General features: G+C 42.5%; 1 pseudogene; it reads right to left on the bottom strand.

Annotated features, from left to right (window-relative positions):
• Positions 1-24,110: 24,110 nt before the first annotated feature.
• Positions 24,111-24,775, bottom strand: Rpl10-ps12 (ribosomal protein L10, pseudogene 12; annotated as a pseudogene).
• Positions 24,776-27,422: the final 2,647 nt, after the last annotated feature.

Below are 27,422 nucleotides of genomic sequence, written 5' to 3'. Positions count from 1 at the left end.
TTCTTTGTTTCCTCCACAAAGCCCTGGGACACACAGTAGAATATGACTCTCAGAGGACAAAAGGACACATATATATAGATTAAAACTGAGGTGATGTGGTAAGAGAGTGGGTAGAACCCAGGCAATATGAAGGGAAAAGGAAAACAATGGCAAGGATTAGGTGAGAAGAGGAATGGGAGAGTAAGCTTGAGGAGAGATTGGTGGGGGGATTAGTAACACAAAAGAAGTTTGAGGAAATCTGTTCAATAAGCTTCAAAAGTCTCTCTCTCTCTCTCTCTCTCTCTCTCTCTCTCTGTGTGTGTGTGTGTGTGTGTGTGTGTGTGTGTGTGTGTGTGCGCGCACGCGCGCGCGTGCACGTGTGTTCATATAAAAGAAGTTACCCTACATGGGGTAAGTAGTACTCTTCCCAAAAAACATGAGTTGCCATGAAGACATACTGCCAGATGTATAGGGTGCTTTCCATCGTGGTTGCAGTATCCCAGAGACCCCCAAACTACACAAGTTATTGCCATTGTTCTTTCTAGATGATAAGACCCTATTGCTGAAGATATCAAATATATTGGTTACAGTACATGAAGAAGTCAAGTTGCCAGTGACCAGGAAGCATTCTCCCTGCTAGCTACATTTCATAGTACTGGAAGGTGCTATGGAGGCTGCTAGTGGGGAGGAGGGATCAACAATTGTACCCATCTATGAACTCTGTGAACTACAGTAATGACTGGCATGGCAAGGTACCTATCCCCTTAAGTGCAATAGTGGCATAGACATTATAGGGATAACCACCTGCTTTCTGATTAAATTTAAGGCCACTTCTACAAGAGGAAACCCATACCTAGACTATAAATCTGGCCAAGAACCTATGGTTCGGGAAGTCACAGTGAGCATACTACTAGTCTACAAAATGGACATAGTATCAAACTGTCCTTTAATTTGTATCTCTATACCCAAAGATTGGCGGTCTCCCAGACCTCATCAGAGAAGCGTCTTCATGAAGAAAGCTTCTTCAATAAGGAAACTCACAACTGGTCAAAGTACAAAGAATAAGTCTATGAGTGCTGAGCCACAAATGGGACATCTATACCACCGCCGCCACTGCCGAGGCTCGGGGACCATTGTAGAAGACAGAGCAGAAAGACTGTAAAGTCCAGAGATGGGAGAAAGACGGGAACATAATTGTGTCTTCTGGATGTAAGTCCACTCCACTCATGGACTCACAACAGCCATGGTTGACTGCATATTCAAGATCAAGTCAGTGAACATTGTTGCGTGGAGAAGAGAGGAACCCATGAGTTCTTCCTCCAGCTAAGGAACTATTAGCAGTTAATGGCAAACCAAGAAAGGACGGTCAAGTTTTTTTTTAATTGTGTGGCCCCTGACAGACATCCCATACTCCGTAGATGGCCCCACACTCATGATCCTCCTGCCTCAGTCTTCCCAGTGCTGAAATTATTATGAGCATAGACCACCACACCTAGCTCCTTCATTCGCTCTCAATTGTTGAATGACTAATAATACACAGCAGGCCCTAGCTAATGCTGAGAAGGAGAACGTAACCTTGCAAGAACATTTAATTAGACTTTCTGCTCTGTCTATCAGATGACTATGCAGAGAGAAAAACTGCTTATTCCTGAAAGATGAGACCTGGTAGAGAAGCAAAGCAAATATAGAATGTAGAGGCCCCGTGGAACGTGGAAACGGTCAGTCTCCCTCCATTGGCAGAAAGGGGGAAGCTACTGCAGGTGAATTGTATGCAGCGTCTACTATTCATGCCAGCTTTCTCTTGTGTGCTATGCATGGATTATAAATGTAATTACATGGTTTGATGACTGGATAACACTAAGGGCTCCAACTATGCTAAACCGAGAAATAGCAAGGAGATAATCAGCAATGCATAAATCCCAATAGAAAAAAAAAAAAAAAAAAAAAAAAAACATCTAAGGCATTCATTCAACCACTTGCTAAGTACACTGGATCCAAGCCTAGCTAGGTTGGGGGATCACAACAACAGAAATTATAAGAAGGTCCCTGAACTCAAGAAACTAGCCACCTTTGAGTGAAGGTGCTTCAACACTGTCTTCTGAGTATAATATTTATTTCCATCTTAAAAAGTGTAGTTGTAGACAGTCATAGGATGTACTCAACACTGGGCCTGCTAATGTTTCCTCATAGAAGAGGGGGGATTTGCAGGGAGTCATTTGACCCTCATCTAAGAGATCAGCCACTCCCTTCTGCACCTCCTTGTCAACTCTGGGTAATTTACCCCAGCTGCTCCCCCTGTCTTGCAGTATGTGAAAGTGCTTAAGAATCTAGATGGAGGGGACCCCATCCATGAAGCTATGTGGAAGTTATCACACACGCTGAAGTGAGACTTTTCAGTCAGATGCTTATATGGAGTTACCCACACACCCATAGGTAACCCTTACACGTGCTATAAAAAAGCCCAGGAAACTCATCGGCTCACCAAGCCAGCCTTGGGGAAAAGAATTCCTTTGACCTTTTAATACCCTACCTTAGAAAATTAGGCATTTGTTTACATCTGTTCTGGAAAAGTTTGGGTAACAGTCCTAAAGAGAATGACAATACAAGAAGTAAAGTGTGGGAAGAGGTATTGTAGAAGAATAGTGTCTGTGCTTAAATATTTTTTATATCATTGGGCTATAAAGCTCATCAATAGACCACTTGCCTGGTCTGTGTGAGGTCTCTGCTTCCACGTCCAGTACCATCACAAAACAGCCACTAGGGAGAAGTAGACCGCTCTTGTGGTTCAGTTCTTCCCAGCCATCTTCTCTCAAGACTTGGACTCTTGAATTTGCACAGAGATTGCAGCATCGGGAAAAACTTCCACAGAGCTTTGGAGTAGCTGTGGCTGCTACCTGTTTTGTTTTTTAATAAGAAGACAAAGGGATTTAAGACAGATTTGGAAATTACTACTGGATCTATAGCCACCCCAATTCAAGAGTCACTTTATTTGTAAACAAACCTTCGAAAGGCCATTTGAGAAAGCAATTCAAAAGTTCAGTGTCAACAGGGCAGATTGAAGATAAACAACACAGCAGAACAAAACAAGGAAAGGGCCGGATGCAGACATAAAAACGTCTGTTTAAGTGCTTCCCTGGACAGGGTTCAGGTGAGGGCTCTCTGGAGGCCAGGAGCAGTAAAGCAAGGGGACATTCTTCTGAGACCCGGACCTTGAACACTGGCACACACAGCTGCTCAGAGTGGGCAGTCGGCTGTTGGGGTGCCAAGCAGAGATAATTTATTCTTTCCACATAAAACTGAGATCCTGCAACTAAGAAACAGGAAGAAATGAGCCTATGTTCTGACAGCAACATAGGACAGACAGAGTTCTAAGTAACAGCAGGGGAGCAACAGCCTGAGGATCTATTACCCAACTATCTTCCTCTCTTTAGTTGAATGCATCACAATTTTGCCATCTACAAAGTTCAAGCTTGGGAACCATGTACTTGAGGGTTTTCATTTTATTATTATTATCGTTATTATTATTATTATTATTATTATTATTATTATTATTATATACTATTTTGGGCGAATTTGAAAATATTTTGTGCTAGGCTGCATTCACACTCTCCTAGAACTATATGGGCACATGTGACAGATTAAGCATACTTCTGAATTCTACTTGTAAGACTCCAAAATATTTTCAGAATAAAACTCAATATAAAGTGGGGGCTGGAGAGATGCCTTAGCAGTTAAGAGCACTGGCTATGCTTCCGGAGGACCCGCGTGTAATTCCCAGCACCCACATGGCAGCTCACAACTATCTGTAACTCTTGTTCCAGTAGATCTGACACCCTTATACAGACATACATGTAGGCAAACTACCAACGTATATAAAATAAAAATAGATAAATTATTTAAAGTAGAGTAGGATAGTGTAACAATGTGCCCTTTAATGCATCAAAATGCTTTTTTAAAGAAATAAATCTTTCATTTTCTTATTACATGGGTACAATCATCACTTTGGACAAAATAGAAAAGTAAACACACACACACACACACACACAGTTCTTAACTGACTTTGCATATTCGTATGAATTGAGAAATAGTGAGTAGGATCTAAAGAGATGACCCGAACCCAGGTTCAGTCTTCAACACCTACATGGAGGCTTACAATATCTATAACTCCAGTTCCAAGGGAACCAAGTCCCTCTTCGACATTTGCAGACTCCTGAACATGTGTAGTGCATAGACATGTGTGCAAGCAAAATATCCATACACATAAGACATAAGAAACTGTAGCAGGGGGCTGGGGATTTAGCTTAGTGGTAGAGCGCTTGCCTAGCAAGCACAAGGTCCTGGGTTCAGTCCCCAGCTCTGAAAAAAAAAACTGTAGCAGTTTCAGGGGAGCTGGGGTTGTTTGGTTAATTGGTTTTGAGGTACAGTCTTACTCTGCAGCCCAGCCTAAAATGGAACAGACCACAATGCACAGATTGGCCTCAAACTTCGTCTGCCTCAGCCTTCCAAGGGCTGAAATTAACTATGTCACTGTGCCTGGCACATTTTTTACCAAGAACTTAGGGCAACTTATAGTAGCAACGTGCTTAAACGTAGCATGATAAAAAGATTGGCTTGTTTTCATACATTAACTCTTTTTGTTTTTCTTGGTGTCTTTCACATGAGTAAAGAGAGGTAAAGTTTTTGAGGCCATGGAAGGAGGAGCTCTGAGAGCTCCTTGTTGATGGGCTAAATTAATGGCAAGCAATTGCTCAATTATATCAATGCTTAAGCCCAGCAAGGGCCTTGGGAGACTTCTGTCTTCAAATGTTTGACACTGGGAAGACCTCAACTGCCTTTTTAAAGAAGGGGGAGCAAAAAAGGAAGAAGGGAGGTACAGGAAAGTGTTTAGGTCACTAGCAAAAGTAGTAGAAAGGGAGCAATCATCTAGACACGGCAACATTTCCCTCTGGTAATCAAGCTCGGTCTTGTGGACGTTCAGTTTTGCTTTAGTAGTTTGCAGGGAGCTGAGGAAGTCTACAAAGCACATTATTTAAGTAGCCAGTTGCAAATGGTACCCAAGCTGATATCCCTTTCCCAGATGTTTGCCTGTTCTGCATTCTTTTTTCATTATATTTTCAGACATTCTCCTACATACAACATCAAGTAATTCAGATTACCATATATTTAGTGTTGACGGACAATGAGATTATATAACACTATGTCTTCCCAATGCAAAAATAATTGTCAGCTCTGGGGCTGGGGGATGACTCAATGGTTAAGAGCACTGACTGCTCTTCCAAAGGTGATGAGTTCAATTCCCAGCAACCACATGGTGGCTCACAGCCATCTGTAATGGGATCTGATGCCCTCTTCTGGTGTGCCTGAAGACAGCTATAGTGTATTCATATGCAATTAAATAAATAAATCTTTTAAAAAATAATAATAATTGTCAGCTCTATTACGGGAAGAGGGCATAGTAGTCATGCCAGAACTATTTTAAATCTGAAATCAAGATGTCTCATCAGTAGCCATCCCTTCAAGTGAGGATACAAATAGATCTGCATAGTATTCCTTTAGACAGAAAGGCATTTCGTTGATGGACCCAAACTCATTTTGTTTCCCAGAAGTGTGCCTTCCATAGCAGAGTAGAGCTCACCTTCTCACTTTAAAGGCAGTTTAGAACTAAGGGTGAGAGTGGTTAATCTCTAACTCTAACTCTATCTAGCCATGCTCATCAAAAATGGGCAAGAAGAATCCACCGCAATGTGATTTAGCCAAAAATAGAAAGGAAGAATGACTTACACTAAAAGAAAGCAAGCTAGCTTGGTGGCACAGACCTGGGATTCCAGCTGTTGCAGATGGGTCCCAAGTTCAAGGCCAGCCTGGGCTACAGAGTTGAAACTCAAGGCTGAGAAGAGGCTAGAGCTCAGGAGAAGAGCAGCTGCCCCATCTTTGTGCACCCAAAAAAATCCCCCACAACAAAATAAAAAGGAAAATATAGTAATTCCATTAAATTAAAAAGAAAAAGATCCCTGCAATTGGGACCCAGAGGCAGACAGATCCCTGTGAGTTTGAGGCCAGCCTGGTCTACACAGACAGTTCCAGGCCAACCATGACTACATAGTGAAGCCTTGGTTCAAAGATGAAAATTGACTCATAACATGGTGCTAGAAGGTTTGCTTAATGGTTAAGAGCTCTTGCTCTTGCAGAAGATTCAGTCTCCAGCACAAATATAACTGTAACCATCGCTAGTCCCAATTCAAGGTGATCGGAACATGTAGATGTCCTCTTCAGAACATGTAGAGCACCAGGGTCACACACTGTACATATAATACATGCAGGCAAAACATTCATACACATAAAATAATATAAATAAATGTAAACTAAATACTAACTAAATAAAAGTAAGCATTTTTGTGAGAACACCTGTCAACCTTCATCTCTGAACGCCTAGCCCACCTCATTTTGGCAGGACCTCAAAGTTCTCAATCATACTATGATGTAGTTCTCAGAGAATCTTTGAGTAGTCTTCACCTGACTGTTAACTAGGGTATCTTTCTCGTAATGACTGGCTCATTGAAGAAATCCTAAGAAGAAAGTGTCCTTTTTTATCTGGGGATTCCACCAAAAAAAAACCCAAAAAAACAGAAAACAAAAAAACAAAAAAAGAAACAAGAAACCTCTCCTCTCTCTAACAATATAAATATTCTTCTTCCATTTCTGCTGCCAGCTTTTGTGATCAAGAAAGATGCCAGCCGTGTGTGTGTGTGTGTGTGTGTGTATATACATGCATGAGTGTGAGTGTGTGTATTTGACCCAGAGTCTCATTCTGTAGTCCATGCTGGTCTCAAACATAGAAGTCTACATTGGCTCACACCATAAGCAAGTCCTTCTGCCTCAGTTTCTCAAGGGTTAGAAATTATAGGCATGAATTACTAAATGCAACAAGAATGCCAACCATCAAATGAAACCAACTCCATAGGAAGAAAGAATAGGGACTCTAAACTGGCTCCCAGGGACACGGTAACAACTCTACATCAATCTACACCTGAAGCCTGCCTATCCTTGAAAATCTCTGTTCAATAAGCAGAAAGATGCCTCTTAGTATGTAAGCTACTGTGAACTGGCCTTTCTTTCTTTTTTTTTAATTAGATAAATTTATTTAATTACATTTCAAATGTTACTCCCTTTCCTGGTTTCCTATTCATAAGCCCCCATCCCCCCTCCCCCATACAGGTATTCCCCTCATCCATCTCCCTTACTGACCCCCACCATGTTCCCCTGCACTGGGTGTCCAACCTTGGCAGGACCAAGGGCTTCCCCTTCCACTGGTGCCCCAACAAGTCTATTCTCTGCTGCATATTCAGTTGGAGCCCTGGGTCAGTCCATGTATAGTCTTTCGGTAGAGGTTTAGTCCCTGGAAGCTCTGGTTGGTTGGCATTGTTGTGAACTGGTCTTTCTAGTCCTTTACAAACAAATAAATCTTGTGTGAGATTAGAAAGCATATGTCCTTTAAAAACTTCCACATGGCTTGGGGATTCACAGCTTAGATGGAGTAGGCCATCTTACTCAACAAACTTGTTTACTGAAGTTGAATCTACACAAAGAAATGATTTTGACAGTAATGTAGAAAAATGTACTATTGCTGACAGCATGGTAAATTTAATTAAAACATTTCACCACAGAAAAGCAAGTGGGAAAGGAAATAATTTCCTTCATCATCTCCATGGCAATTTTGGAAGAATTCATCATAAAACGTTTCATTTGGCCAATCATCCAGAGTCCTCATTGTTTGGATGACTGGTGGATTTGAAGATGGAAAGTTAAAGGTAAATTCTTGGGGCTTTCGAGATCAAGGCATCACTGTTCTTTTGAATGTCATCAAGACAGTAGCATTTAGAAGCACAGGTCTCAGTTTGTCTAGCCAGTGCCTCCTCCTTTCCCGTGTTCTATATCCACACAGCCGCTATGCTGCCTTCCTAATCGTCATGATTACTTCACGGGTCCACTATTGGCTTCCATTTGCTTCACCAGGGACTACTGTCTATTCCACTAAGCCAATGGGCACCTTCTCTCCTAATCTGAATTGAGAGCCTAGAGACTCTCAACTGAATTCATCCCTGGAAGAAGGTGCACGAGAACAAACCATCTGTAGGAATGGGTGGTCATCCTAACACATCAAGACTGGAAAATTGAAAAATCAATTTTCAGTTGTTTGTTATAATGATTAGGAGAATCCAGATGCCATTTTGAGTGCTCTACCTGCTTAGTGCTCACTGCTCAGAACTGTTTGTGAAGATGTCACCGTTATGCCCACTTTACAAGCAAGGATACTTCTGGTGAGGTTAGTTATCCAAGAGCGAAGAGTTAGTAAAGAACAAGGTAAAACTTCAAGTAGAAGCCATCTGACTTTTGGCCGTTTACTTTAAATCCAAAGTCTGGTCCCAGGTGCCATTTTGTGCCTAATGTTTCAGACGTGTCTCTTTCTGTAAGGCCACACAGTATTTCTATGAGAAAATGTCCCCGTTAGCTCAAGTTGGTTTCTGTGTTTTACAAGTAAAAGTATCTTAAAGAGAGTATTACTGACAATTGGGAATCAACATTTATAGTTCCCAAGAACTCAATAAACAGAGTAAATGGAAAAAACGAACACCACTAAGCCCCTCTGTGTAGGCTTCAGGGCATCTTAATTCACAGTCACTTCCAACTCAGGCGCTGAGCAATGCTTCCGGTCTGTCCCCTGAACACAACAGATGCCCCATGCCTGGGCATTTTGGTAGTGGGTGGATAATTTCCTGGATCTGGAACATGTTTATGAGAGGAAGCACAGACAATGCCCTCCTTACAAGCTTGGTATTTTGAGGGACAGATTTGGGACTCAGTCTTCAGTTAGAATCCAGAGGAAATTGCATCGAGATTGAATTTTTGGAAAACAAAGCCATCCTACTTATGGCAAGATTAACTCAAGGCTGAAGATCCAGATCTGGAGTTAAGCGAATTGGAACTGGAGCACTGGCCAGACCCGCTGGAAGAGTTCTGTGACAAGTGGGCAAGCTTCTGGACATTGCTATTTCTAAGTTTCACAGGTTTTGAAATACTACTTTAGGAATTGGAAACAGCCATAGTTCTTTGAGAGCAAGTGTCATTACATCGTGGCCCCCTGGTCCCTGTCTTCTCTGCTTGTTAGGCAAGTAGATTAGTATAAGAGAAGTCACCCTCCAGCGTTCATAAATACTACTGTTCATTATGAGCACAGCAAACAAACAGAAAAGGTCATTTCTATCAGCCAACTTTATTAATCCAGAAATTACCCTCATTTACACTTGAAAGTCATATATATATATGTATATATACATATATATATACACATATAGGTAAGTGCACACACATATATTTTTTTTCAGGTGAGAGTTGGCTACATAGTGTGATAGACTAAATAAAAACAGAAGTCCTTGGGCTGAAGAGATGGCTCAATGGTTAAGAACACTGATTGCTCTTCCAGAGGTCCTGAGTTCAATTCCCAGCAACCACATGGTGCTCACAATAGGATCTGTAATAGGATCCGATGCCCTCTTCTGGTGTGTCTGAAGACAGGTACAATGCACTCATATACATAAAATCAATAAATCTTTTTAAAAAAATAGAAATCTTTTACAAAGATCATACTCACCTTATGTAAATAAATAAGGGATAGATAATAGAGGCTAGATGGGTTAGCAGGTAAAAGGGGTTTGCTGGCAGACCTGATTATTTGAGATCAACTTACTGGGCCCATATAGTAGGAGAGAGTCAACTCCCACAAGCTGCGCTCTCATCTCTACATGAACATTTCATAGTGCACATCTGGTGTATACACACGCACACGCACACACACACACACACACACACACACACACACACACGCACACCATATATAAAAAAGTGAAAGTTTAGATTTTTAAAAATAATCAGCAAGACTGTAAGGTCTTGAAATGTTGAATTTCTACTTTTCTATTTTTTAATTATTTTTTATGCTCAAGGGTGTTTTGCCCCAATGTGTTGGCGCATCATGTAAATTCCTAGCAGCCACTGAGACTGGAAGAGGGCATTGATTCCCCTGGGACTGAAGTTGGGGAATGGAACCTGGATCCTCTGAGCCACCCTTCCATCCCCTTGTTGTGTTGTTGTTGTTGTTGTTGTTGTTGTGACTTTGTTTTGATCTGTGGATAGGGTCTCACTCCGTAGCTAAGGCTGGCCTCAATACTGAGATCTTCCAATGTCAGCTTCCTAGACTCAGAGGTCAGAGGTGTGGACCACCACACCCAGTCTCCCAGCCTTCCTCCTCCTCGTTCCATTTCCAAGAAATGTACAAGAAACGGGTTTGATAATTTGTTCTCATCTATTTCCCCCTCTATCCTGTCTGTCTGCTACCCTGTACCCTTCTGCCTACCTCCAGTAGACACCTCTCTGGTGTCATGTGACATGTGTGACAAGTGTTCTGTCACCACCGTATCCACACTCACCCACACTCACCCACATATATATAAATATTAAAGGCTGGGATCTGTGTGTGGGAGAGAACATGTGTCTCTCTGAGCTGACTCACCTCACTTAATAGGACAATTTCCAGATCCATTCACTTTCCAGTCAATTTCATAACTTCCTGCTTCTTTGTGGTTGAACAGAATTCTGATGGCATATTACCACATTTGTGTTATCTGTGCATCTGCCGATAGACATTTAAGTCGATTCCATGTCTTTGCTATAATGAATAGAGCAACCACACACATGGAAATTCGGGTGTCTCTCTGGTGGGATATAGGCCTCTGAGTATATGCCCAGATGGCAAGGCTGGGTCACATGGTAGCGCTGTTCTTAATCTGTTGAGAAGCTTTCATGCTCCTCTTCATGACGGTTGCATCAGTTTCCAGTTCACCAGCAGCGGCTATAAATGCTTCCCCTCCTCCTTGCCAGCATTTCTCGTTATTTGGTTCCTCTGGGGGAGCCATTCTGATCAGGGTGAAATGGAATCTCAAAGTGCTATGAATTTGCATTTCCTTGATGGCAAAGAATGTTGAGCTCTTTTAAAAATATTTATTGGGGCTGGGGATTTAGCTCAGTGGTAGAGCACTTGCCTAGGAAGCGCAAGGCCCTGGGTTCGGTCCCCAGCTCCGAAAAAAAAGAACCAAAAAAATATATATATTTATTGAACAGTTGTGCTTTCTTCTTTTGAGAACTGTGTGTTGGTTTCAGACGCCCTTTGATTAGCAGGGTTGCTTTTATTGTTTTTTGTTGTTGTTGTTGTTTTGGTTTTGTTTGTTTTTAATGTTCCGTTTTTACAGTTCTTTATTTAAAGCTATTACTGTATTTATTCATTCATTGATTTGTTTACTTATTTTGTGCCTGTATAATGTGTGTGTCATCATGCATGCCTTGGTGTGGTTATGGAGGTCAGAAGGCAACCTGAAGGACTGGGTTTTATCTTTCCACAATGTGGGTCCCAAGGACTAAACTTAGAGCATCAGGCTTGGCAGTCAGGCTTACAAACCATCTCGGCCATCCTAGAGGCCTCTAAGTGTTACCTGTCTGAGGTACAGCTGACAGACTTCCTCCCATTCTGTGGGCTGCCTGTTCAACTCGCTGATAGTTTCCCTTGGGTAGGAACTTTTACTTCCACATGGTCTGTCTTGTCAGCTATTAGGGCTGCCTCATGGGCTGTGAACTGACCCCTGTTCAGGAAGTTCTTACTACTCCTATATACTGAAGCCTTCTAATTTTCTTAGTAAACATTTCTCTCTCTAGAAGCTGAAGGACTCCCATTCCAACTGATATTTAAACAAACATTCCCATATCCCTCTTGTCTGAATTTCAAAACAGGCTGAGAAGGCTTTCGAGTCATATTTTTTTTTAATTAACACTGGCAAAAATGTCTATAACACTAAACTCACCATCGTACAGATGTAAACTATGCAAACCCAGTGGCTTTTTAGTTCATTGCCTCCTCAGCATCGCCTCCGAAGGAAACCCTGTCCATAGGCATTCACTCCCAGCTGCTTCCCTCCTCCCTGACAGCCAGTAATGGCCCATCATCTGTCGTTCTTATCAGTGAAACTGTGATGCCTGGGGTTTCTGTCTGGTTTCCTTCGCTCAGCTACTGAAGTCCATCTAGGCTGTAGCCTTTGTCTGAATTTTGTTCTTTTACTGCATGGACAAGCCAGCTGTGTACAAGTTTAGCAGTCTCACCAGTTGGTGGATCTTGTTGCTTCGAGCTTTGAGGTAATGTGAATAATGCTGATGTGAGTAAAATTTAAGGGGAAACTTGGGTTTTTATAGTTGCTGCTGGTGGTGGTTTGAATATGCTTCACCCATGGAACGTGGCACTGTTAGAAAGTGTGACCTGGTTGGAATAGGTGTGGTCTTGTTGGAATAGGTGTGGTCTTGTTGGAATAGGTGTGGCCTTGTTGGAATGGGTGTGGCCATGTTGGAATGGTGTGGCCTTGTTGGAATGGGTGTGGCCTTGTTGGAATGGGTGTGGCCTTGTTGGAATGGGTGTGGCCTTGTTGGAATAGGCGTGGCCATGTTGGAAGAAGTTGCCACAGTGTAGGCAGGTTTTGAGGTGTCCTAGAGCTCAAGCTCCATTCATAACAGAATGGAGTCCCCACTGGGCTGCCTGCAGACCAAGATGTCGAGCTATCAACTTCTTCTCCAGCACCACGCCTACCTGTATGATGCCATGCTTCCCACCATTATAATGAACTAAAACTCCTAAACTGTAAGCCAGCCCCAATTCGATGTTTTCCTTGTAAGTATTACCTTGATCATCTTGGTGTCTCTTCAGAGCAATGAAACCCTAACTAAGACACTGCTGCTGCTGTTAATTTTTGTTTTAAAGTTTGGCTTTGGTTTTCGATAAAGTCTCATGTATCCCAGGTCGGCCTCCATCTCGAAATGTTGCTGAAGGTGGCCTTAAACTTCCGATCTTCCTTCCTTACCACCCAGCCCGGCTTACGCAGCACTAAGGATCAAACATGGCGTGCACCATGCTACAAAAGCACTCTACCAATCGATCTATCTGCCAAGCCTGTTGGTTCTCTTGAGCTTGCGGCTAAGTGGAATTACTGATCACATGGTAGTTCTGAGCTGTTCCTATTGGGGTAACACCAAAATGCTACAGCAGCTGCAGGGCTTCAAGTCCCCTTTCCATCCCTCATTCCACACCTTGCAGGCTTGCACTGAACGTGAATCCCTGGGGGCAGCTGCAATAGTTTCCATCACGTTCTGTCATTGTTCTTGTAGTGCTTGGCTGTTCAGGATTGAGGTAGCTCAGGCAATTCTTAACCCAGGATGTAATGCTCCTCTTTCTCAGAGCCCGCCCAAGCATAGGCTGTGGTAGCTCAGCCCTCTCCTTAACTCAATAACAACGTGAGAGTCCCTACCCTCACACCGTTGGCCAACCCGAGAGTAAGGAAAGCAAAATAAAAACCACCTTTTCTCCAGGTGTGGTAGAGCACACCTTTGATTCCAGCATTCAGGAGGCAGATGGTTACAGGTTTGAGGCCAGCTCGGTGAGATCAGACCATCCAAAGCTACACAGTGAGATCCTGCCTGGCAAACAAACAAACTGAAACATTTTGGTTTATCCCACAGCTGTTTTGAAGCCACCCTTACGGTTTGCGATGCCCATCTGCGGTATCTGGCAGCTGCTTGGGTTTTTTTGTTTGGTTGTTTGGTTGGTTTTTGTCCTTGATATTATTTTGGAGATTATAATTATATCTTGCTCTCTTTCAAATCCATGGCCTCTTTCATTAATTGTTGTTACATGCATATGTGTGAATCCGTATACACATATACATTCCTAAATAAAACCTGTGCAGTCTACATGCTATATTACTTACGTGGATGTTTTCAGGGTTGACTATGGGGTATCACATAACCACTTGGCATGATCTTCCCTGGGGAGGATGACTCCTCCCACTCTCAGTATTTCTTGGTGGCCTCCTGAGTTCTGTATAGGATTGAGGCTTGATGGGCTCCCACCCCAATCAGACCAGAGTTTCCTGAAAGAGTGCACCTCTCTCTCTGCAGTGAACTCCTTGAGCTTCCTTAGTGTCTGTCTATGCCCCACAGCTTGTGGCCATTTTGTGTATCTTAGATTGTGTCTGTATTTATTACATACTCTCTGCACAACTCGCCCACTTTGCATATGGTGAGCAGACATAGTGGACAGAAATGGGGCCAGTTAGTCAGCCATGAGCTACGGGCTTGCGTTCACATTTCATGAGACACTCCCACTGCTTCACCCCATCCCCAACTCAGGGACAACTCCATTTCCCCATCCTGTGAAATGGGAGGCAGTGCTGACATGTGATGAGCCTTCGAGATAACACTATGAAGTTCATAGGCTACCAAAAACTTGTGGAGACACTGAACAGCCCCGTTTGTCTTCACGTAGCTTCTGTCTCTCCCGTCAGACCAGTGCCCTACAAAGATTCTCAGACAATACCAGCACCTGTGGTTTTCACCCCATATTTAACCTCCCAGCCTTGGGGGAAGGTTGAGCACCAGGAAGTCTTCAGTTGTGCTTGCCGGGATTTTGTTCATGTGACATAGCCACTTGTTTTCCTGAAGTGTTTATAGCCACAGCTTCTCAAAAGCTGATGAGACACAAATACTCTCTTGTCTGAGTGGGTCCTTCCCCAAAAGTCTCTTCAAAATATTTATGGAGACAAGGAGGTGCTACAGGCCTGTTTTTCAACCCAATGGGTTCATAAGTAACAATTCAATAAGATACACCTTAGCTGCTATCTCCTAACCGGCCCTCCTGTGCAGGAGGACCTCGGGTACAGGCACTTGCTGTGTTTTTCCCTAGTTAGCATCGTGCCCCAGGATGGGGCTGGGGCCACAGACACCGCTCCTCAGAAGTGAGGAACTTGAGGGTCAGGGCCACCTTCTGAGCGGGTGCCACGGTTAGAATCAGAGGATTTAAACCACCTAACTATCCAAATTCTTTCTCTTAATTCTGATCCTGTGGCTCCGAATAATGTGGCAACACCCTGAGCCCAACACAAAAGTGAGCAAAGGGACCTCAGAAAGACTGGTGTCAGCAAAATCATCGTGAGAGGCAGGGGCTATGAAATGCCTATGGTATTAACACAGCCGACTGGAGTCCTTTGCTGGGTAGGACTGGGAAGCTTCTCTTTGCCTGTATGAAACAACTGACATAAGAGCTGTCAGGCTACCCCACTCCTACTCCCACCCCAAAGTGTTTGAATAGCAGTAAAGCCTACCGTGGTTATGCAGTTTTTCAACCATCGAACCAATGTTCAAGGAATTTTACTCTGAGAAACACCGAATTTGGTGTGGGATCGTTTTTGAGCTGTTGAAAGAGGATTTAACTTACAAGTTTGACTATTAAGAGTGTCATATATTTAGGAAGACCCTGCACTTGCTGCAGACACTCTTTCTTCTGGACAGACTGGTAATTACTTACTAAGAATAGGATTAAGCTGGGAATGGCGATCCATGTCTACAGTTCCAGGAGTCCACAAGTGGAGGCAGGAGGATGATGAGGCAGGAGGATGAGTTCAAAGCTAATTCTGAATTACACAGTGAGGCCCTATCTCAGCAAACCAAATAATTAAACCCCCCCAAAAAAATGTGTTTCAAAAACTACATCTTTATTAAAAACTTTTAATATTATCTCCATTGATATTATTAAAATTTGATTAATTCTTATCACTTTTCTAATGTGAAGATCAAATGTCGGTTATGTCTAAGCATTCAACATATTAAAAACATCAATCCAAGTATAATATTAAAATGAGACCCACACAGGCCCGTGTTCTCATACCCTTACTGAGGTATCAGAATAACGGTTCCCAAAGATATCCGTACTTTATAGTCTCTGGAACTTGTAACTTTGTCACCTCAAAGGGAAAAGGGCTTCAGAGATGTGGGTACGTGATCTCTGAAACAGGACAAACATGAGATGTACATCCAGGGTGACCATAGTGTCCTTACCATTGAGACAATAGGTTAGTGTGAAAAGGAGAACTGAAGAGAAAAATTGGGGACCAGGGATGGGTATGCAAAGCCTCCAGCATCCAGGAAATCTCTCCAGCGTTGCCAGGTAGAAGGTAGCCCTACATACAGCTGGATTTAATCTCAGTGAGTTCGGACTTCCAGAATTATGATGAAGGTTTGTGTTGCTTTAAACCACGGACTGTGTGATAATTTGTTACAACAGTGCTAAGAAACTTTCAGACCAACCTATTTAAAAATCACATAATAAGAAAAAGATCAGAAAGTAAAATAAATCACATAAGAATCCCATTGTCAGTTCCGACCGAATGTTAAGGCATAACATGACATTGCTCTTAAAAAGATACAGATGGGAAGATGGCGGAGTGTGTAACACAACCCCCAGCCCCCTGGCCGATGCATTTGCTGCCCCAACTGATGGTGTGCATGCAGGGGGCAGGGGGAACAGTGCCTAATGTAAAAAGCTGGATGCTGCTCTGGCGAGCCTCTATAATCCCAGCACTCCTGTGAGAAGATTTGAGGCCAAGCTAAGAGGATCAGCCAGAACCCGCTGACTAACACTGCACGGAAACAAGAGAGACCCGGTTTCAACAAGTTTGGCAGGTGAGAACTGACTCCTGAAATTTGTCCTCCAACAGCCACACACGGAGAACACACAATACATTATTATTATTTTTTTTTAATCTTAAGGAGCCTTGGCCCTTTTTATCATTAATCTCCAAGAAAACAAAACCTGGACCTTGTGACAGTAGGAGGAAGAAATGAAACAGAAGACGAGATGTGTTGCTGGACCTTTGAGAATCCGCAGCTCCATCTATAAACATGAGAATACGGCAATTTAAAGGCTGTTGTAACTCTGTGCACACCCCTGCCGCCGCGGGGTCTCCTTTCATGACAAAAACACATTCTCTTAAACAGAAATCAGACGGAAAAGCAGAATCTGGATCAACTCAAATCTTGGTTCCCATCTCAAGAAAATCATAAAAGGGGAAATTCACTGGTGGCAGATCACTTGCAAAGAGGTCTCCTCCCACGCTCTGGAGTGCAGCGATGACCCCGAGTGATAGCGCCTGCTTTCTCTCCTCCCCAGCTCCATTCGCCTGGTCTGCTCGCCTTTAAAACTCAAATGTAAAACTTTAAAAGACTCAGCCTTCAAAACTCAATCTTGATAGTCCCAAGCCAGGGATGCGGCTAACCATCACGGGAAGTGATACTCAGGCTAGTCCCCACAAGAAAGAACTCTTCACAAAGTATCAGATTCCCCAGGATGAAGACCCCCCACCCCAACCCCCGGAGTTTCTCTCAAAGATAACTTCCCAGTTGATGAAACAACAGAGTTCATACTCCCGCCGCAGTCCCGCCCAGTAATGAGGGGGGAGCCTGGGGTTCCAGTCGATGTCCACAAACCAAAACTCAGGAGACAGAAGCCAGGTGATTGTCATGGACTTAAGGAAAGCTTGGGCTCGAGAGTAAATTCCAGGCCAGCCGGAGTTAAAAGAGTGAGACATCTGGAAATTGTTTTAAAGAAAAGAAACGGATACTGGAGAGAAGACGCAGAAGTTAAGAGAACCTAGCTTCTAGTCCCAGAAACCACACCAGGCAGCTCACGGCCAGCTCTAACTCCAGTCTGAGGGACATCTACTGCCTACGGTTTCTGGGGGAAACTGCTGCGCCCACAATGCATACAATTTAGAAGAGAATCAGCCAGATGGTGGTGGTGCTAACCTTTCATCCCAGCACTCAGAGGCAGAAGCAGGCAGATCTCTGAGTTCCAGGCCAGCTTGGTCTAAAGAGTATGTTCCAGGGCATCCAAGCTACACAGAGTACAGAGACTTTAATTCAAAAAAACAAAAACAAAGCAACAACAGAAAAAAAAACGAGGAAGGGAGAAAGAAAGAAAGGAAGGAAGAAAGAAAGAAAGAAAGAAAGAAAGAAAGAAAGAAAGAAAGAAAGGAAGGAAGGAAGGAAGAGAGAAAGAAGGAAAGAAAGAGAGAGAAGAGGAAAAAAGGAAAAAAGAGAAAAAAGCTAAAAAGGAAACATTAAAAGGAAGAAAAACACAATCCGTCCCATAAGAATTAAATGCAGGAGCTGGAGGGATGGCTCTGTGGTTAAGAGTATTTGGTAATTCTTCCAGAGGACCTAGTTGAGATTCTTGTACCCTTACAGGTCAATTCACAATTTCCTGTAAGCTCCTCGGAATCCAGTGACTTCCTCTGGCCTTCACAGGCCTGCATACGTGTGGCACTGGTATGCACGCACACACACACACACACACACACACACACACACACACACTAAAATTTTTAAAAGTAAGAATTAAATGCAGTAATACCTCAGTGCTTGGGTGGCTGGTCAAAGCATGGGTTCCAGGGATGCTCAGGAAATATTAGCTCCTGGTGTGTTTTCTAGAAATATACTATGTCAACTGAGACAATAGCATCTCAGCCTTCTACCAAGGCTGGCACAGTTCTGACTATTTCAGTCATTACACACACCCATCTGCTGTAAAGGGCACATTCCCCAAGAGAACTGGGAGAATAGAAATCTCAGAAAAACAATCTATGGAAAAGTTATTAAGCTCCAGCAGTTTACTATTGAGTACCGAAGGCTCCAATTAATTTGTTTCAGTACTTGAACAAAATGTTTTATCAAGGAACATTCACAATTTGTTATGAAGAAAATGATTTTTTTTATCAAGTCTTCTGTATTTTGGGTGAGTATACAGAATCTTAATTTTCTGTATGTCTTTGAATTATGGAACAATGTACATAACATAAAATTTACTCTCTTAGCTTTTTTCCATTTACGTGTGTGTGTGTGTGTGTGTGTGTGTGTGTGTGTGTGTGTGTGTGTGTGTGCAGGCATAAGCCTGTCAAGGCTTGCCTATGGAGGACAGAGGACAGCTTTGTGAATTCAGTTTACTCCCTACATCTGTGCTTGGGTCCCAGGGATCGAACTTGGGTCCTTAGGCTTGTATAGCAAGCGCTTTCCTGCAGATCCATTAAACTGTCACAATTGTTCAATCCTATGGCACTGCATGTATTCACTTGGTATCCAGTGTGTTACTTGATAACCTGCACTGCCAGCCCCATGCCTCTAGAACTCATCATCATCTGAGTCTGAAAGGACACAGTACTCAGCTGCTTGAGTTCTCCCCTCCAGCGGGCCCTCGGAACCACCATTCTACTCCCTGTCCCCAAGAGTTTGATTGCGTAGATGGTCACATGGTACTTGCCCTTTGTAACTAGCAGACTTAGCATATTTTCAAGGTTCACTCTGTGACAGCAAAGATGTTTTGCTTCTCATCGCAGGTTACTATTCCACGTAGCCTGCTTTGTATGTCTTCTTATCAGTCAACAGACACTTAGGGTATCCCCACATTTTGGCTCTCACAAAAGAGGTATTTCAAATGCAGATATAGTACACACGTACAGACTGGAACTCCCTAAGTAGGCCAGGCCAGTCTCAGACTCACAGACTTTTGACTAATCTGCCTCCTGAGTGCTGGGATCAAAGGCATGTGCCTCCCTGTCCAATCCCCGGGCATTTGTTCTCTAAAGACTTAAACCACGCTGACTGAACCCCATGCTGCTTACTTCTGTATTGTAGATGTTGTTTAATATGGCAATGAAAATGCGCTTTTATTGACCTGTGAAAATATCCAAGGTAAGCTTTCTGAAGCAAGATTAAACTGTCGGAAACCAATGTTAAAGCTTAAAAGCATGATGCTTTTGAGTCAACCTAGTCAGTCAATGTAACCCTAGGCAAATGGCATCATCTTTCAAAACCTTTCTTTCTAAATCACCTAGTGACTAGATAGGTATGATGATATCGAGGTGAGCATTTCACACGCATCGTGAAGTTTATGATCTGATCAAAACGTCCCTACCTGGGTCATACCATTATCATCCCATCTTACTAAGTAGTCAAGGGTGTGTATTTGACATTACCTATCTCATGTACTTCCTGGGACCTTGGTCAAGTCGGTTGACCATGTACAAATCCCCTCCCATGTCAAATACTGCTTATGCTGTCTTCTTCGGAGTGCTGTTACCAAGACGAGGTGGGGTGGTATAAGTGGCGTTGCTTGTAGAAAGTACTCACCTGGGTTGGGGATTTAGATCAGTGGTACAGTGCTTGCCTAGCAAGCGCAAGGCCCTGGGTTCAGTCCCCAGCTCCAGGAAAAAAAAAAAAAGAAAGTACTCACCTGAGGGGCATATTAATGTTTAAATCTGATCTTTACTCAGTAACCATCCCATTCATAATGATCAACCTGAGAAATATGCTCATAATTTGAGAATAAATGTCAATATTATCTTAAACCAAGCAAGGCCTAGGGTTTCTGTACCCGTGATAAAATATTTTAACCATAAGCAACTTGGGGAGGAAAACACTTCTAGTCCATCATCCAAGGGAAGTCAGGACAGGCACTCAAGGCAGGAAGATGGAGACACAGGCCATGGAGGACTACTGCTTACTGCCTTGCTCCTCATGGCTTTGCTCAGCCTGCTTTCCTATAGAATCCAGGGTCATCTGTCCAAGGGCGGGCAGCACCCACAGGGATCTGGGCCCTCCAACCTCAATGATCAATCAAGAAGATGTCCCCAGGGCTTTCCTTTAGGCCAATCTGGTGGGACCATTTTCTCAACTAAGGTTCCTAGCCCCAAAGGGCATCAGCCTGTGTCAAACTAACATGAAAGGAGCTAAAACATCATTCTTCCTTTTAATTTATGTACAACAATACGCAAACAATATTCAGATCACATTCCAAGTCCAAGCGGAATGAGTCCGTAATGCTGAGTTTCCCCTTCTCCTCGTGTAGATCATAAACACCTTAAAATTTGAGAGTGCTCTGCTTAAAATCAAGTTCTTCTTGATGCTTCGGGCCAATCTCGGGCTAGTTGCTTTGTACATCAAAGCTCATCTTTCTCCTGAACAGATGCTAGCACAGAACTCAAGTGACACTAAAATTTCCTTTAACTCAAGAAGGCTCTGATCCTCAAAGATGGTAATTGTACCAATCACCAATCACTTAAAATGTAATAACACCACGGGGAGACAGCTGCTTGTCTCTGATTCATCTTATGATCAAGGTCAGAAGCAGGCTTATATCCTAACTCTCTCAACCCTGCTCAACAGACAGAACGGGTCTGACTGGTACATGGGTACAGGCGAAATCTTCACATCGGGATTGGATCTTAGTGAGTATGCTATTCTTAGAGAAGGGAAATCTCCTTCCTCAAAACAGTTGTCCAACATGGCTTCTGGCTACAGCCTACCTGTTCCCCATTATGAATGAAACAGCTAACATTCTGCAGTTCCTCTAGCCAGAAGACCATGGATGCAACCCATGGCTCTTTTTGACTCCTAGGCCTTAATATAAAGTATTCATTCACATGACATATCCTCTCCAAGAGAACTGATGTTAACTGCTCTGCTTCAGGACAAATTCAAGGTTTTTTCCTTGGCAATATCCACGCGTTAATTTACACCTCTTCTTTGACCTTTATCTTAAGCTTTTTTTTTTTTGCTTGGTTTATATATGAATATCGGGGAACCTTGTCTTCTTTGTCTTTGGGATATTCAGAAAACTTAGTGCAGCATCTTACAGATGCTGAGCATTGACAAGTTGGATGCTATCTACACTACTGGTACCACAGCGTCTGCTTATAGGATTGATTCTACTATTAGGGATTAGGGGGTGGATCTGATCATTGAATCTACTGGCCTCCCTTGTGTCCCACACACCCATCCACAGCACAGACAATGTAAGAGAGACTTATCTAAATAGGTTTTTTATTCTTCATCCCAACACTGTCTGAATCTTCTTAGTTATAGGAGATTAAGGATCCCAGGAATCAGTTCCCTTACGCTGGATAAAGAAGTCTTCTCTGTACTCTGTACTGTCCATAGTGACCTTATGGAAAGAAAATCAGACTTAAGCAGGGGGGTGACTTCATTAATGTGCTATGAATTTTCTGGGAACTGACAAAAAGAAAGATGATTTCCAAAGCCATTCTGGATAATCACAACGGACACTGGACTGGACCCTATATCATCAGAAATAATATTTAAAAAAGAAATGTTGGTCTTAAAGAGAGTTGGAAGCATATAGACATGAACCAATACCAACTTCAATTGAGACAAAAAATGGTCTTTTTAATTAGCAAAGCTATTTATAAAAGTCCACGGGATTAAGAATTAAAAATACGGTACTGGAGAACTGGAAAGAAATAAAATCCACAGGCTGATATCCAGAACTAAGAGTTCGCCTTAACAGTTCAGAGGGAACCCTGAATCTCACCTTGGAGAGCTGACTGACTCATGACTGTAAAAGCATTTGTACCTCAGGACCAGACCAGTCATACTGATTATAAACAAAGATGTCAACTGGCAAGCGGTATTCGCCATGAATAATTTAATACAGGATTAGCAGAAGCCAGCTTCCAAGTAACTCCTTGATGAAAACCCAACATACTACAGAGCCTGGGGGACGTTTCCATGTGTTATAGTTCAGGGCCTCACTCTTGGAAAGAGAAGAACCTGGCTCAGTTTCTGATGCTAGCACCAGAGAGCCCTGGCCACCTGCTTGGTGATTCGGAAGCCCAGTCTTTCTGTGTTTTAAGTTAAAAATGAATAAATATAAAAAGAGGGAGATAAGTCTTTAATCTCCCCACACAGATTTGTGTGTGTGTGTGTGTGTGTGTGTGTGTGTGTGTGTGTGTGTGTACCAGTGTGTGCACAGACACCCATGTTCTTAGGTGTGTCTGTGAAGACCAGGGATGAGCCTCAAGTGTCGTTCCTCAGGAGCCATCCACCTTGGTTTTTGAGACAGTCAGTCACTGAGGGTGGATTCCTGAGTCTTGACAATTAAGCCACAGGAATCTACCCTTCTGATTCTTCCCACAGCTGTCATTTTTTTTTTTGGTTCTTTTTTTCGGAGCTGGGGACCGAACCCAGGGCCTTGCGCTTCCTAAGCAAGCGCTCTACCACTGAGCTAAATCCCCAACCCCACAGCTGTCATTTTTAAATGTGTGCCACCAAGCTCAGTCAACTCAGGTCCTCATGTCTGCATGACGGACACTCTATAAAAGGAACTACCTTCCCAGCCCCTAAGACCTGAACACTTAGTAAAAGTACTTTCAGGCCACACGTACTAAGTTGTCTCAAAAATAAACAAATAAAATAACCTGTTCTTGCCTTAAAGGACCCAGAGATCATTAAAACAGTCACTCTGCAGGCTAGAGAGATGGCTCAGTAGTTAAGAGGGTTAGTTATTCTGACAGAAGATTGGGGTTCTATTCTCAACACATATATGACAGCTCACAACCACCTATCATGCCAATTCCACAGGATCCAATAGACAACCTTTCCTGACCACAGGCAGAGACATATGTAGACAAGACATCTATGCATAGTTGTTTAAACTACAATTAGATCAACGTAAAGAGTCTTGAAAGATGGCTCTTGATGGTTAAGACCACTTACTACTCTTCTTAGAAAGGACGTGGGTTCAATTCTCAGAACCTACACAGTAGCTTACAGATCCTTGTTTCAGGGACTCAATGCCCTCATCTGACATAAATTAAAAAATGTTAACGAGCACAGTGTGTCTATTTATTTGGTCATCTTTAGAAATCTGAGAAATATTTTTAATATAAAAGACTTGGTAGGTTTTTAAGTATTTTATGTTTGGCAGAAATTATGTAAATAGAATTTCAATTATTTTCTTGCTTGTGGCTTTCATATAAAACCTATTTGTCATATATTAAATTATGTTTTTATACCACACACACATATATTATAAATACATGTTAAGATTTTTCTTTCCTGGTTTGCTGAAAGGAGGGGCTGACCTAATCGATTTTTAGATAATTAACTAAGTCTTACATGCCTATAATAAATCTCACTGGACATGCTGAATAATTTTTTTATGCATTGCTATATTTGGTTTGTTAATGTTTTGCTAGGTAATTTTTTTTATCCAAGTTAACAAAAGATGCTACTTTCCGGTTTTCTCTTTTGTACTGTCTTTTTTAAAGATTTATTTATTCTTATTTGTAAGCAGACTGGATGTGAGATTTATTATTGAACATGATTTAGTAGGGTATAGGAGAGCAGCGTGGAAGCCCTCAGGAATAAGGGGCTCTCCAATAGTCTAGGGGATATTATTTGGGGACTGGGGATGTGTCTGACCCCAGAGCCATCAGGAATGAGCCACTTCTCATTAACCATGTCTTCAAACTCATCTGCTTTAAATTTGGTGAAGTCCCACTCCTTTGAGATGTGGATCTTCCGTAGGCCAGGGAACTTGTACTTGTGCTCTATGCAGAGCCTCAATCACATGCTCCTTATTCCGCAGCCTGGTGCAGATGGACATCACCATATGTGGCCAATGGGAACCCTGGCCACTGTGCCCTGGGGCTTCGCAAAGTCCCTGTATACCTGGCTGGAGTCTGTCAACCCCGGTACAGGACAGCATCTTTGTTGTTGCGAATGATATGAAAAGGGTGGAGTCCTACTCAGATACAAAAGCCAGCATTGTCACAACTCTTTACCGCATATTTGTTGGCAGATATACAGTCAGCTTCCAGGGTTTCAGAAGAAAGCTGTACGTATTCATCTGACACCATGTGGCCACAAAGTAGGAATTCATCAACTTTTGCCTTCTTCCGGCCCAAGTCAAAAAGATGCAGAGCTTACCATCGTGGACACCCCAGCAGAAGCGAGACTTGTTCTTACAATTCCGGTAACCTTGGGTGAGGAGGCAGCTCATGATGACAGTAAGGATCGTCGGGGGTCACCAAGTGGGAGGAAAAGAAGACAACTTGTTTATTATTTTTAAGCGCAAGCGCGTGCGTGTGTGCGTGCGTGCGTGCGCGCGTGCGTGCGTGTGTGCGTGCGTGCATATGACCTTGTATGAGTTTATGTACCCTGGATGCGTTCAGGAGCCCACAAAAGACAGAAGAGAGCATTGGATCGCCTGGACCTGGAGTTTTAGGCAGTTCTGCTATGTGCATGCTGGGATTCAGAGTCCCTCTGCGAGAGCAGCAACTCTCTCAATCGCTCAGTCATCTCTCAAGCCTCTTTTCCTACTGCAATTGTCTGGATTTCATACCGGAGTCATAACTTTAAAAAATGAAGACCCGTTTCTCTCTTATTTTATTACTTCTCAGTGTTCCTCAGTGACATCTGCTCTTTTCTTCACACTCCTCCCTTTGCCTTGAGTTTCTTTCGTTTGCGTTTTAAATTTCTTATAGTTTCCTGATACAATGTAGTTAGCAATCAAGGGTGGTGACACACGCCGGTAGCCCCTGCACTTGGGAGGCTGAAGCAGGATGATCAGGAGTTCAAGGCCACACCCAACCACCCAGCAAGCCTGAGGCCAGCCTGGTGAAGTAAGACCCTGTCTTATAAACAACAGCAACAATAAAAATGCCTGACTGCTTCTAGAGTTTCCCTCCATTCTGATTCCACTTGCCCGCTACCTCTCTCCCTCTGCCCACTGCTTCAGCCGCCTTCCATAGTCCACGCACTCGTTTTCATGGAACTCAAGGTATTTTCTTTCTTTTGACACTTCCACTTTGAGCCATGAACTATGTGGAAGTGTGTGTTTAATTCACATGTGTTGGTAGATTTCCTGTTATATTTATGCCGCTGGTTTCTACTTTAACTCTTTTTCGATCATAGAACATACGCTGTAATTTCAAGTGTTTTTATTTGTTCGCTGTACTGGGAATTGAATCAGAGCCTTCAACAGGACAGGCAACAGCAGCATGGTACCACATTCCCATCCCTGACGTTGAATACACTGAGGTCCTTCTGAACCCAGGATATGGCCTGTCGTGATGTAAGCTCGATAGACTCTTTGCTCCTGTATTCCATGGCAGGGATGTCCAAACTTGGGCAATGTGACATGACACTATCTACAAATATGGGGGGCTGGATTAATGGCAGTTCAGGGACACACACAATTTTAACTATAGAATGATGTCATTTTTACCAGTCACTAAATGTTTACAAAAATCCGTGGACACAGGGATAGACTGCCATATTTCTCCATGTGGCTGCTTTTTTATAGTCCTTTTTTCTTCTTCATGCTCCAAGATGCTTTTTTAAATATTAGCTTCTCACTGAAAAATGTGAGTCTGGCTCTCCTCCTGTCTTGGGGATTTAAACTCAGGTCCCCACACTTGTAAGTGCTTGACTCAATGAACCATCTTCCCAGCTTCTGACTTTCTGAATAGTTTTCGTTAATGTTTATTTGGATTTTGTGTTTCTCATTGAGATGCCCTTGTGGTACTTATTTCTCCTTTCTACGGATTTGGATTTACTGTGTTTTCCTTGTGTTGGTTTCTTGTATGTTTAATACCACTGACACTGATGTAACAATGTTTTTTTCTTTTTTTCGGAGCTGGGGACCGAACCCAGGGCCTTACACTTGCTAGGCAAGCGCTCTACCACTGAGCTAAATCCCCAACCCCCTGATGTAACAATTTGAAGTTGTATTTCCCACTAAAACTGTTGTAGTTTGACCCCAAATTTTTGACACATTATATATTCCTTATTGTATAGTTTAAAACACTTTCTGGTGATTCCTAACTCACACATGAATCTTTTGGATTCATGCTACTTGACTTGTGAATGTTTGGAGCTTGCCTTTGCATTAATTTTTAATTTCTAAAAACATACTTTATATAATGAAATCTTCCTAAATATACGGAGACTTGATAACCTAACTTATGGCCTTTATTTGTTTGTTTGTTCAGTTTTTTTGTTTTTTTTTTTTTTTTTTTTTTTTTTTTTTTTTTTTTTTTTTGTCAGTTGACGGTAAGTCCTGGAAACAAGGCTTGTCCATTAGTTTCTGGTGTATCTTGCAAATATCAGCTAAGCTAACTTAGAAGATGATGCTATTTAAATTTTCCAATTTTATATATACATATACTATATATTATATAATTATATTACATATATAATGTTTTATGTATATGAGTACACTGTAGCTGTCTTCAGACACACCAGAAGAGGGTACTGGATCCCATTACAGATGGTTGTGAGCCACCATGTGTTGCTGGGAATTAAACTCAGGACCTCTGGAAGAGCAGTCAATGCTCTTAACCACTGAGCCATCCCTCCAGCCCTCCAATTCTTTATTTATGGGAGGGGTGTAATTTTTCTATCAGTTGATATGAGGTCTTAAAACCTGATACTATAAGCATGTAATTGTCCATTTCCCTTTAATTCTGTAGGTTTTTCTTCATGTATTTTTAAGCTTAGAAGCAGGAAACAGCAGGATATAGATAATAAATATTCGGATCTGGGTAAGGTCAGGCATGAAGTAATAGTGAAATATTAATTTTTATCTCTATTAAATAATGACTGCACGAAGAGCAATAGCCACATTCTCATGCTGGTTTTCTCTCATGCTGTAAGGAATTATTACA

Source organism: Rattus norvegicus, chromosome 15, assembly GCF_021556685.1.
Source record: "Rattus norvegicus strain SHRSP/BbbUtx chromosome 15, alternate assembly SHRSP_T2T, whole genome shotgun sequence".
In the NCBI taxonomy this organism is placed as follows: Eukaryota; Metazoa; Chordata; class Mammalia; order Rodentia; family Muridae; genus Rattus; species Rattus norvegicus.
Note: the sequence above shows the minus strand (reverse complement) of the source record. Positions and strands in the feature narration are given on the sequence as shown.